Source organism: Mus caroli, chromosome 7, assembly GCF_900094665.2.
Source record: "Mus caroli chromosome 7, CAROLI_EIJ_v1.1, whole genome shotgun sequence".
Taxonomy (NCBI): Eukaryota; Metazoa; Chordata; class Mammalia; order Rodentia; family Muridae; genus Mus; species Mus caroli.
This window is the reverse complement of record NC_034576.1, coordinates 83,096,124-83,107,620: the sequence shown is the minus strand read 5'-3', so window position 1 is coordinate 83,107,620 and position 11,497 is coordinate 83,096,124. Positions and strand designations below refer to the sequence as shown.

The window sequence follows — 11,497 nt, the reverse complement described above, 5'->3', positions numbered from 1 at the left end:
TGTGATAATCAAAGCCTGTCTTGTATGGTTTTGAGTCAGGGTCTTCTTACATAGCTCAGGCTTATGATGTCTTTCTGACTCCACTTCCTAAGTGTGGAGTTTCTGACAAGAGCCACCTCATCCAGCTCCCTACCCCTGCAGGACTTCATGTAGCCCATGGCTGATAGGACGGTACTGCCAGTCATCAAGGGGGGTGAAGCTCAGTGAGCCTGGTGGATTTCTTAGTAAGGTACCTCTAAGCTCAGAGGTCTGCACACTCAGTCAACTCCTGGTGACCAGCTTACCTCAAGAAGCTTTGGCCAACAAATATTTTCACTTTCATATTTATGAGGTGAAAGTTCTTTACCATCACCTAAAGATTGTCTCCTCCAAGGTAAAAAAGTTTTGTCGTATACCGGCCCACAGCCTACTTGAACTGGGTACACCTGGGAGGCAGGCTGGGGCTGAAAAAGACTTAGGCGGCAAGACACGATGGAGACCAAGACATGATTCTGTTCAAGGCCGGACAGTTTACTAAGAGAGTGTGCTTATAACGGGGAAGGCCCATTCCCTGCCAGTCCATTCTTGGTGTTTGGAGCCAGCCTGTAGACGATGTACAGGATAGGATGTTCCTCAGGAACATATCAGGGGTCTCTCAGCAGGTAGCAGTGTCTTGGAGAGAGTAGTGGCAGGTGACAGAACAAAAGAGCCAACTAGGTCGGAAGGCTCCACCCTAGGTAATCTCCTTCTAATGGCAGCAAGGTCAAAGTCTGGATCAGCCTGCTTCAGGCTGGGGGAGCCTACAAAGTTTTGCCTCGTGGATGCACAAAATGTAAACAACTCTCACAGCCGTCTTTACATACACTACTCATAATGCAAGGTTTGACAAACACTCCCCATTCCCTTTGGAGTTCCTGACAACAGCAGCATTAACCAAGATACCCATTTCATAACAGAGCTCTAGACCTTAGCACAACTGACTCCATGATGGAAGTGCCACTCAGGCTGTAACACTCATTCGTGCAGCCAGCACCACCTGCCCAAATGGAAACAAAGACCTAATATATCAAGTCATATAGTTCTGAGGAAGTCTCAAAATGGACTCAGCTTGCTTTTTGGTTTCTGTAGTTCTGCTTCTGATTAACTGTTTTTTGTTTTGTTTTGTTTTTGTTGGTTTGTTTGTTTTATTATATCTAAGTACACTGTAGCTGTCTTCAGATGCACCAGAAGAGGGCATCAGATCTCATTACGGATGGTTGTGAGCCACCATGTGGTTGCTGGGATTTGAACTCAGGACCTTCGGAAGAGCAGTTGGTGCTCTTAACCACTGAGCCATCTCTCCAGCCCTTGACTAACTGTTTTTGTTAACTGAGATATGTCAACCCAGGACATGGTTTTTGTGCTAAAAAGCTCACTCTGAGAAAGGCTTGGGGCTACATTGGGATCCTGAATACCCAGTGTGGCTGCCGACTGGCTAATAAAGACCGTCTATTGGCATAAGCCTATGACTGAGCATCCTTCTCTAGTGGATACCCCACAACATTTCCTCTTGTTAGAATATACAATATGGGTGTGCCCATCCCCAATATAGGGGATTTTTGAGCACTCAGGGCAAATATTCTACCTTTGAACTACACTCCCAGCCCCACAGTAAAATTGAAATCATCTCTAAATTGCAACACCTAACACAAGATGGATGGATGGTTAGAGGCTTTTCTGTCCTCGATTTGTTTTGAGACATGGCCTCCACTCTGTAGTCCAAGCTGGTCTCATACTCATGGCAATTCTACCTCAGAGTTCTGGGAGTACAAGTATGACCAGCCATTTCCAGCTGTAAGTACTGCTTAAAAAACAACACAACAAAACAACATTAAAAAGAAAATTCAGTCTGGTTTTGGTAGTGTATGCCTTCACTTCCAGCACCTACAAGACAAAGGCAGGCATATCTCTGTGGGTTCGAGGCCAGCCAGGACTACATAGACAAAAAAAATGAAAAAAAAAAAGTTCAAACCACGGACTATGTGGATGTAGAACCCTGCCCCCCTCTTTCTCTCTCTCTGAGACACATGCTGTTGCCAGGCAAACCTCTCATCACCCACTCTTACTCTCACAAAGTCCCCCCAGATGTGATCCTGCATATGCAGATGTGGAGGGTCTGCTGATACCATGACCTGAGTTAGCATGTTTGTAGCTTCGATTGCTACCATTTTTTTGTTTTTTTTTTTAATTAGGTATTTTCCTCATTTACATTTCCAATGCTATCCCAAAAGTCCCCCATACCCACCCCCCTACTCCCCTACCCACCCACTCCCCCTTTTTGGCCCTGGTGTTCCTCTGTACTGGGGCATATAAAGTTTGCAAGTCCAATGGGCCTCTCTTTCCAGTGATGGCCGACTAGGCCATCTTTTGATACATATGCAGCTAGAGACAAGAGCTCCAGGGTACTGGCTAGTTCATATTGTCGTTTCACCTATAGGGTTGTAGTTCCCTTTAGTTCCTTGGGTGCTTTCTCTAGCTCCTCCATTGGGGGCCCTGTGATCCATTCAATAGTTGACTGTGAGCATCCACTTCTGTGTTTGCTAGGCCCTGGCATAGTCTCACAAGAGACAGCTATATCTGGGTCCTTTCAGCAAAATCTTGCTAGTGTATGCAATGGTGTCAGCGTTTGGAAGCTGATTATGGGATGGATCCCTGGATATGGCAATCACTAAGATGGTCCATCCTTTCGTCACAGCTCCAAATTTTGTCTCTGTAACTCCTTCCATGGGTGTTTTGTTCCCAATTCTAAGAAGGGGCAAAGTGTCCACACTTTGGTCTTCGTTCTTGAGTTTCATGCGTTTAGCAAATTGTATCTTATCGATTGCTACCATTTTGTGTAGAGACAGAGTCTGGCTCTGTAGCTCCATCTTCTTGCATTTCATCAAAGCTGCCTTGTAGTCTTTCTATCTTGCTGAGCTTTGAGGAAGGCTGTGCTGAAGGTGGAATCCAGAGCCTTCTCTGTGCTAAGCTAAGCTCCTGCTCTACCACTGAGCTGTAACCCTTCCCGATTTCCTGGCCTTACTGTTAAGTCTGAAAAGTGTGAGGAGAAAGACCCAACCTACAACCATCTAACTGCAGCATCATTTATTTCAGAGGTGCATCCGGGACTGGTCAGCAGGCTGTTCCACCCTAAGTTGGAATTTTAGAGAGCAGCCCAGGATATGAGGAAGACAGGCTTTTATAGCTCATGGGTAGGGAGTTTCCAAATGAGGGGTTTGGTGGGCAAAATACTCAGGGTTACAGGAGCAGAACATACACATAGCTAACTAGTTATAATGACCTCCTGAAACGAAGATGTGATTGCCATTCCTAGAACAGGCGGTACAGAACCATTTGTACTTATAGATGGGACATAGGCAAATCCTTGAGAAACAGAGGCTGAATCATAAACAGAAGTGAACCTAGTTTGTTTTTACTATGAGATGACTTTTAAGCCTTACATGGAAGCGTGTTGGTCTTTCAGTTACCCTCAGATCAGGGCACTTTCTCTGCAGTCTTTTCTGGTCCTCCACATCTGCATTTGCATCCCCGTTGTGATAGCATAACTTGAGCTAGCATGTTCATGACATTGATTGGTACTGATTTGGTTTGGGACAGGGTCTGGCTATGTATTTCAGACTGACCTCAAATTGGAGATCTTCCTGCATCTCCCTCCCGAGTGTTTCAATTATAAGCATGCACCACCACAGCTAACTTGTATTGCTACTGTGAATATTAACTTATGTATTGACCCTCTCGACAGACTGAGCCCAGATGTATTGTTGTTCTTCAGGGCCCATCTAGCACAATGACTTGACTAGGGACAGAGAAGTGAAGATAAACGAAAAAGGAGAATGCGACATGCAGGCACATTTAGCTAAGTGTTCCTTCAGGAAGTTGTGAGCATCACACTTACTGCATGGGTGCGACCACTTGAGTCCCAGTGTTGTTGGTTCTAATCTTTTTGGTAGATTGTTCATATCTTCTCCTTACCTCTATTCTGCATGCTTTTCCATTTGCTATTTAAAAACTGCTTAATAGCCGGGCGTGGTGGCGCACGCCTTTAATCCCAGCACTCGGGAGGCAGAGGCAGGTGGATTTCTGAGTTCGAGGCCAGCCTGGTCTACAAAGTGAGTTCCAGGACAGCCAGAGCTATACAGAGAAACCCTGTCTCGAAAAAAAAAAAAAACCCAAAAAAAAAAAAACTGCTTAATTATTGGGGTCTAGTGCTGTAGGCATGTTCCTCGGAAGGCAAGGGCATTAAAATTTCAATGCATAGCTGGGTAGTTGTGTTAACCACCATTAATGCCAGCACTTGGGAGGCAGAGGTAAGCGGATCTCAGAGTTCAAAGCAAGGCTGATCTACAGAGTGAGTTTCAGGACAGCCAAGACTACACAAAGAAACCCTGTCTCAGAAAGAAAGAACAAACAAAAGAGAGAAAGAAGAAATGAGGAGGAAAGGAAGGAAGGAAAAAGAAAAGGGAAAAAGAGAAGAAAAAGGAAGGAAGGAAGGAAGGAAGGAAGGAAGGAATTTCGAGGCATGCCTGCACTTCCCAGCACTCAGAAAGCAGAGGCAGGCAGATGTCTCTAAGTTTGAGTCCAGCTTTGTCTACATAATTAAGTAACAGGATAGCTAGGGCTACATAGATGCAGCTTTTAAAACATTGTATCAGTTTGTCAGTAGGATGCCTAAAGATGCAGACACATATAGATAGTAAGAAATTTACAATAATGAAACACATGAGTCTAGTCATTATCTGCAGCTATCCTTCCTTGGTTTTTGTAACTCATAATAGTTTAGCACAAATGCAATATATAGAACTTGCATATTGTATTTTGGATCTCTGGGTATTTTCACTGTATGTGTCCTCTAACCCACAACTCTCCACCAGTTTTCTCTAGATATGAATATTTAAATTTTATAAAGATCCCATATATAAGATCATGCAATAATAATTTACTGTGTCTGGCTTGTTTCACTTAGCATACTATCCCTAAATGGAAAGATCTGGTTCTTTTTACCAGGCTAATTATTATTCTGATGTGCATTTCCCCTCTTTCTCCTGACAGCTTATTTTCATATCTTGGCTACTGTGGATCATGCAGCAATGAACAAGGGAAAGCTGATAGCTTTAGGAAGTTATTTATTAATTTTCTTTGGGTATATGTCAGAGGAGATGTTTCTGGGTCATGAGGTAACTTTTAGTATCTTTCAAATCCTTTGTACTATTTTCCATATTGTTGTAACAGTTTGAATTTACTCCTTCTTAAAAGAGGGAAAGGGCTGGGCAGTGGTGGCACACGCCTTTGATCCCAGCACTTGGGAGGCAGAGGCAGGTGGATTTCTGAGTTGGAGGCCAGCCTGGTCTACAGAGTGAGTTCCAGGACAGCCTACGGCTACACAGAGAAACCCTGTCTCGAAAAACCAAAATAAATAAATAAATAAATAAATAAATAAAATAAAAAGAGGGGAAAAAAAAGAAGAAAAAAATAAAAATAAAAATAAATAAAAAGAGGGTAAGGACAGATGACAGGGTTGGAAGAGAAAAAAATTAACAAGAGCCCACTTTGGTGGAACTGTAATCCTAGTATTTGGGAAGTGTAAGTAGGGTCAGCTACACAATTTGGTGGAGGTTTGAGGCCAACCTGGGCTATGTAAGGTCACTAAAAGTTACAAAAATAGAAGATCAGGCATCACAGGGCTGCATTCATGGTGGCAGCTACCCACTAGAACTGAAGCTTCACCCTCAGGCATCTGCATGCCTGCTGAAGTATCTGAGCTTGCAACCGATTAATGACAGCAGTGGAAGAACCGCCGAAGTTTCACAAGAATAGAGGGTCAGATCTAAAAGAAGAGGCCCACAGACGCTTCGCCTGATTTACCGGAATTAGCAAGCTTCGGCTGTCTTCAAACATCACAAAATTTCTACCATGCCACAGACTGGGCTTCAGGCACCTTTCCTTATACTAGGAAAACAAAAAAACAAAACAAAGCCTTACTACCCCGGAAGCCAGGTAGTTTGCCATAATCACCTGACCCGTCAGCTGCATTCTGATTGGGCTTTGGTAGTAAGTGCTCGGGTGATACCTCCCCCAGCAGCTCTAGGGGCGTGGCCAGAAGCCACAGGCCACGGTATTGGTTAGATCCTTCAGGGCTTACCCAACCAGAATCATCCTTCTTGCGGCGCGGAGCGTGCGGCGCGGGACGCAGGAGGGCCGCGTCGGCGCGCGGAGTTTGGATGGTGGTTCCGCCCGGCGCGACGTAAGCCTGAGTGAGGTGAGTTCGGCGCGCGCTGGGTTGCGGTGGCTCCGCCGACTAACAGAGCCCGAGGCCTTGGCCATTTCACCAGTCATCCGCCCCAGGTCCTCCGAGCCTCGCTTGTGGCGAGAAGCCCAGACCGGAGTAGAGACCCGGTGACCCTGAAAAGGCCATGTCAGGCGGCCGAGGCTCGAGTCTCACTGTCCACACATTCCTTAAGGCCTTGATTATTGTCTGTCAAACGCGAGAAATTAGCTCATCTGCTTCCCGTAGTTTGTGTGGTGCTGCAACGACCCCTCGTAGCAATGCATGCTTTCGAGACGCTAGAAGAGGTGGAGGTGCCCTGTTTTTAGTTGGAGAAGTCGGAGCTCAGACCTCGTTTGTCGAAAGGGCACGCGGGCTTGGATGCCAGATGAGGTTTGAATAGGACCTGCCCAGCTCTGAAGCCTATCTCACTGCCCCAGGCTTCCTCCCTGTCCCTCTTAACTGACATAGGTTACCGGGTGACTGAGATGAACCTGCCATCTCCCGGTGTCGCCTTTAAACACACAGCTCCTCTACCTCAGCAAGGGGCAGGGGTGAGAAAGACTGATTGAGAGATGACAAGATGGAGGAGGAGGAGAGCGGCAGACGCATGGGGAGCAATACATTTAATTGAGCTTGGAAGGATCTTGTCTCAGCCATCCAGTGCTGAGTTGACCTCACACCGACTTGAGTCAACATTTTGTTAGCCTGACTGCTAATCTGTTTGGATGTCACTTTAAATTTGCTTGGATGAAATGGGATTTTTAGGTTCCCAAGATAGGGATTTAGTACCAGTTTGTTTGTTTTGGATCTTGTAGTCCAGGCTGGCCTCAAACTTGTAGAGCTGAGGGTGACTTTGGACTCCATGATCTTTTCAGCCTCAACCTCTCAAGTGCTCGAGTTACAGACCCATGTCACCATCCCTGTTATTTAAAATGTATATATTGTGAAATATGTACTTCTGGAAAAGAGACTCACACAGATTTCTCTGTGTAGCCCTACACTGTAGACCAGGTTGGCCTCGAACCCAGATTCCACTTCCTTTTCCTCCTGAGTGCTGGAATTAAAGGCAATGGCTGCCACTGCTGGACAGAATGTAGCATCTTAAACTTGGTTGAGGGACACGCTCCATTTTCTATATTTTTACCTTTTGTCAGGAATGGGATAGGAGTATGTTCTTATCCATGTTTGTGCGTGCGTGTGTGTGTGTGTGTGTGAATGTGCAAGAAGACCAGAGGTACCTTCTGCCGTTGTCTTCCATCTTAGTGTTTGGGGCAGTCTCACTGAACCTGGAACTTAGTGATTAAACTAGCAAGCCTCCCAGGGCTGGCATTAGGGATGCACATTAGCACTCCTGACTTTCTAAGTGAGATCTGAAATTAGGTCCCTATGTTCATACTACAAGCACTTTACTGACTGAGCCATCTTCCCAGGCCTTTTCTGTCTTACCAGGTTCAAAGTAATTGAAAAATTATCTGTATAATCTAGTGCCTAAAAGTCTCTGAGTATCTTGCTTTCCTGTAGAATAAGAGCAGTTGCCACTAGAAATTTTGGTGGTTCACACCTATGACCCCAATTGGCACTTTGAATGAGACAGGAGAATGGAAAGTTAAGAGCAGCCTTATAAAGACTATCCCAAAAGCAAGCTACCTCCCAGAGCAAGCCTATAATACATACACATAGAAGGTGGAGACAGAAGGATCAGAAGTTGAAAGTTTTCCTCAGGTGCATAGTGAATTTGAGACCAGTCTAGACTATATGAGAGACCCTGTCTCCAAAACTCAAAACAAACATTAAAATGCTCATTACATTTATAATGTCTTTCTGTCACTCTGGCTATTATTATTATTTTTGTTATTATTACTAATATTATTTTGGGGGTGGTTTTGAGTCAGGGTTTCTCTGTGTAGCTCCGGCTGTCCTGGAATTTACTCAGTATACCAGGCTGGCCTTGAACTCAGAGATTTGCCTGCCTCTGCTTCCCGAGTGCTGAGATTAAAGGTGTGCACCACTACTCCTGACTCATAACAAAACTTTAACAGTATTTTTTATTTGTGTGTGAGCTTGATGGGATCAGAGGACAACTTGCAGTTCTCTGCCATCGTCCATCGCGTGGGGCCAGGGGATTCGACTCAGGTTCTCAGGCTTGGCCAGCACTCTCACTGCCTAAGCCAACCAAATGGTCCTGTTTTTGTTTTTTTCACAAGTTCTTAACACATTTTAGTTATAAAATAAGCTATATAGATTTTTCTTAGGTAATTGTTTACAATGTACTCATACTTGAGTGGTTCACATTTTTTAGTTTAGTATTCTGTGTAGCATACAAGCATTCTAACTGTGAACTATACCATCAGCTCTTGTTTTTTTTTTTTTTTTTAAAGATTTATTTATTTATTATATTTAAGTACACTGTAGCTGTCCTCAGACACTCCAGAAGAGGGCGCCAGATCTCGTTACAGATGGTTGTGAGCCACCATGTGGTTGCTGGGATTTGAACTCTGGACCTCTGGAAGAGCAGTCGGGTGCTCTTACCCACTGAGCCATCTCACCAGCCCCAGCTCTTGTTTTTTGAGACAAGATTTTATTATATAGCTCAGGCTGGCTGTGACCTGGCTATCCCTGCTTCAGCCTCCTGAGTGCTGGGATTATAGTTTTATGTTACCACACCAGCTCTTTGTATGTTTTGTTGATTTTCTTTTTCTTTTTTCTTTTTTGCTTTTTGTGGTCCTGGGATTTGAACCTACAGTCTGGTGCATGCCAGGCGAGTGTTTTACCACTACTGAGTTACAACCTAGTGGTTGATAATGTTTCTAAGATTCATTTGGGCTAGAGAGATGGTTCAGTTGTAAAGTACTCTACTTCACAGGCATGAAGACCAAAGTTTCAGAACCCAAAAGAAAAGCCAGGTCAGTGGCACAAACCTGTAATCTCATTAGAGAGGAGCCTGGAGCCTGCTGGCCAGCCGGTCTAGCCAAATTGGTAAACTCCAGGTTCAATGAGAGGAATCCTAATGTTGACTTCTGGCCTCAGTAACTCAAATGTATGCACATGCATGTTCTCTCTCTCTCTCTCTCTCTCTCTCCCCCTCTCTCTCAGATATGCCTTAAAAATTACACTATTCACAAATAGTTATATAAATGACAAATTTTAACTGCATCTCATAGTTTATTGCATTTATTCATCATATTTCATGCATGTTTTACCTGCGTGTGTGTATGTGCACCACATTCATGCGTGGTGCCCACAGAGGTCAGAAAAGGGTATTGAATCACCCGAGACTGGAGTTCTAAATGGTTGTGAACCACCTTGTTGGGGCTGGGACTCAAACCTAGGTCCTCTGCCAAGGTCAATAAGTTCTCTTTACCTCTGAACCATCTCTCTACTCCCCTTTATGTAATTTTCTAAACAATGTATTTTACACTTATGGGTAATTTGTTAGCATGTATGTCTGTGTACCTAGAGTGCGCCTTGTGTCTTTGGGGGTCAGAACAGGGCGCCAGATTCCCTGGACCTAGTGTTACAAATGGTAGTGAGCTGTAATGTTGGTGCTGGGGATCAAACCTGTGTCCACTGGAAGAATAGAAAGTGCTCTTAGCCACCGTGTTATCTCTTTAGCTTTGATTTTCATACCTTAAAAATAAATTCTATAATAAATTAAAATATTGTGTTATGTGACCATACCTAAGCACTCCTGATATCTTTCTTCTCTCTGAATGGACTGGTGGTCTATTTGCTTTGAGACAGGATCTCACTGCATAGCCCAGGCTGGTCTTGATCTCTGCATGCTCTCCAAGTTCTCTGGTGAATACTATAGTCTAGGGGGAGTGCTGCACTGCAGATCTCAGACATTCTCATCCTCCACCCAGAAAGCTAATCAGATCGGATCTGCTCATTTCCTTACATATGGCAGCTGTACCGCACTGTGACTGGGCTTATGTAGTACTGTCCTTCAGTAAGTGGCTATTTTACTTAGCAGAATGTCTTCAGGGTTCGCCTGTGTTGCTTGCTGTAGGACTGCTGTCCTTTTAAAGGCTAATGTGCCGCTTTGTGTATGTACCACTGTACAGTACAGGAGCTCTCATTTCTTGCCTCCCCACGCCCATATCACACTTCATTTCTGCCTTACTATTAGGTCAGGCTGCCCTCATATTCTCAGTGATCCTACTGCCTCAGCTTCTGGAGTACTGGGATTACAGGCATGCACCACCATGCCTGGCCCCACATCTTCCTTTCCTCTGCTTCAGACTCTAACCACAAACAGGGAACTCCGATGTTCCTCGCAACTATCAAACCCGGCTGCAAACCAGACTTGCATGATAGGGTTTTCTTTTGTTTTGATTTTTGAGTAGTTCAGTAATTTGCTAAGGTAACTCATAGACCTCAAGGAAAACCAGACATCTGCTTTCTAGGTTCTAGTTTGTTTTTAAAAGGGTACATTTCAGGAAAGTGGGAGAACTAACAGTGCAAGGGATGTGGGAAGAGGTGGAGCCTCCATACCCCAACACGGGAATTCTTCAAGCCTGTCCTTTTCAGGGTTTGTGCAGGCTTCATTGCTTACGTGTGGTTTAGTAGATCATTGTCACTGGTGACTAAGTCACTCTTCACCAGTCTCTCTCCTTGGTAGCAAGAGTGTACTGATGTACAAGTGGTTGAAGTCAAGAGTATACATACTTTATTTTACTGTAGAATGCTAATGTTAAGTGGCTACTCTTCCATCACTGTACTGATCTCTTGCTGCTTCACATCCTTGCTAATTTATATACACATATGTGTATATTATATATATACATATTTTTAAAATTTTTTTGGAGGTGGGGGTCTCATGTAGCCAGAGGCAGCCTTGACTCACTCTTGCAAAAACAGGAGGTATGGGCATGCACCACTGTGCCCAACTCCTTCATTGTTGTTTGCATTTCACTGTGAGGGTGCAACGGTCAAGGGGGAAAAAACAAACAAACAGAGAAAATTACCCCCATCTCTTTGTTTTTTGATAGAAGGTCTTACTCTATAGCCCAGGCTGGCTTTTCACTCATTATGTGCCAGCAATCTTCCTGCCTTAGCCTCCTAAGTGCTGGGGTTACAGGAACGTGCCACTATGCCCAGCTTGGAAGGTGCCATTGTTAATTTTGTTTAAGAAATCTCTTGAAGGTTTTAAAGTTATTTTTGTAATTATATCCTAGAGACTTTATTATTTGTCTTTCATACTTAGGTCTTTGT

At 44.3% G+C, this 11,497-nt stretch overlaps 1 protein-coding gene across 1 annotated transcript in view; it reads left to right on the top strand.

Moving 5' to 3' along the window:
- Window positions 1-6,197: 6,197 nt before the first annotated feature.
- Window positions 6,198-11,497, top strand: part of Blm (BLM RecQ like helicase) — an 80,398-nt gene continuing 75,098 nt past the window's right edge. Inside the window, exon 1 of the mRNA XM_021167779.1 lies at window positions 6,198-6,274. The gene's annotated coding sequence lies outside the window, so the exon portion shown is untranslated. The remainder of the gene's footprint in view (window positions 6,275-11,497) is intronic.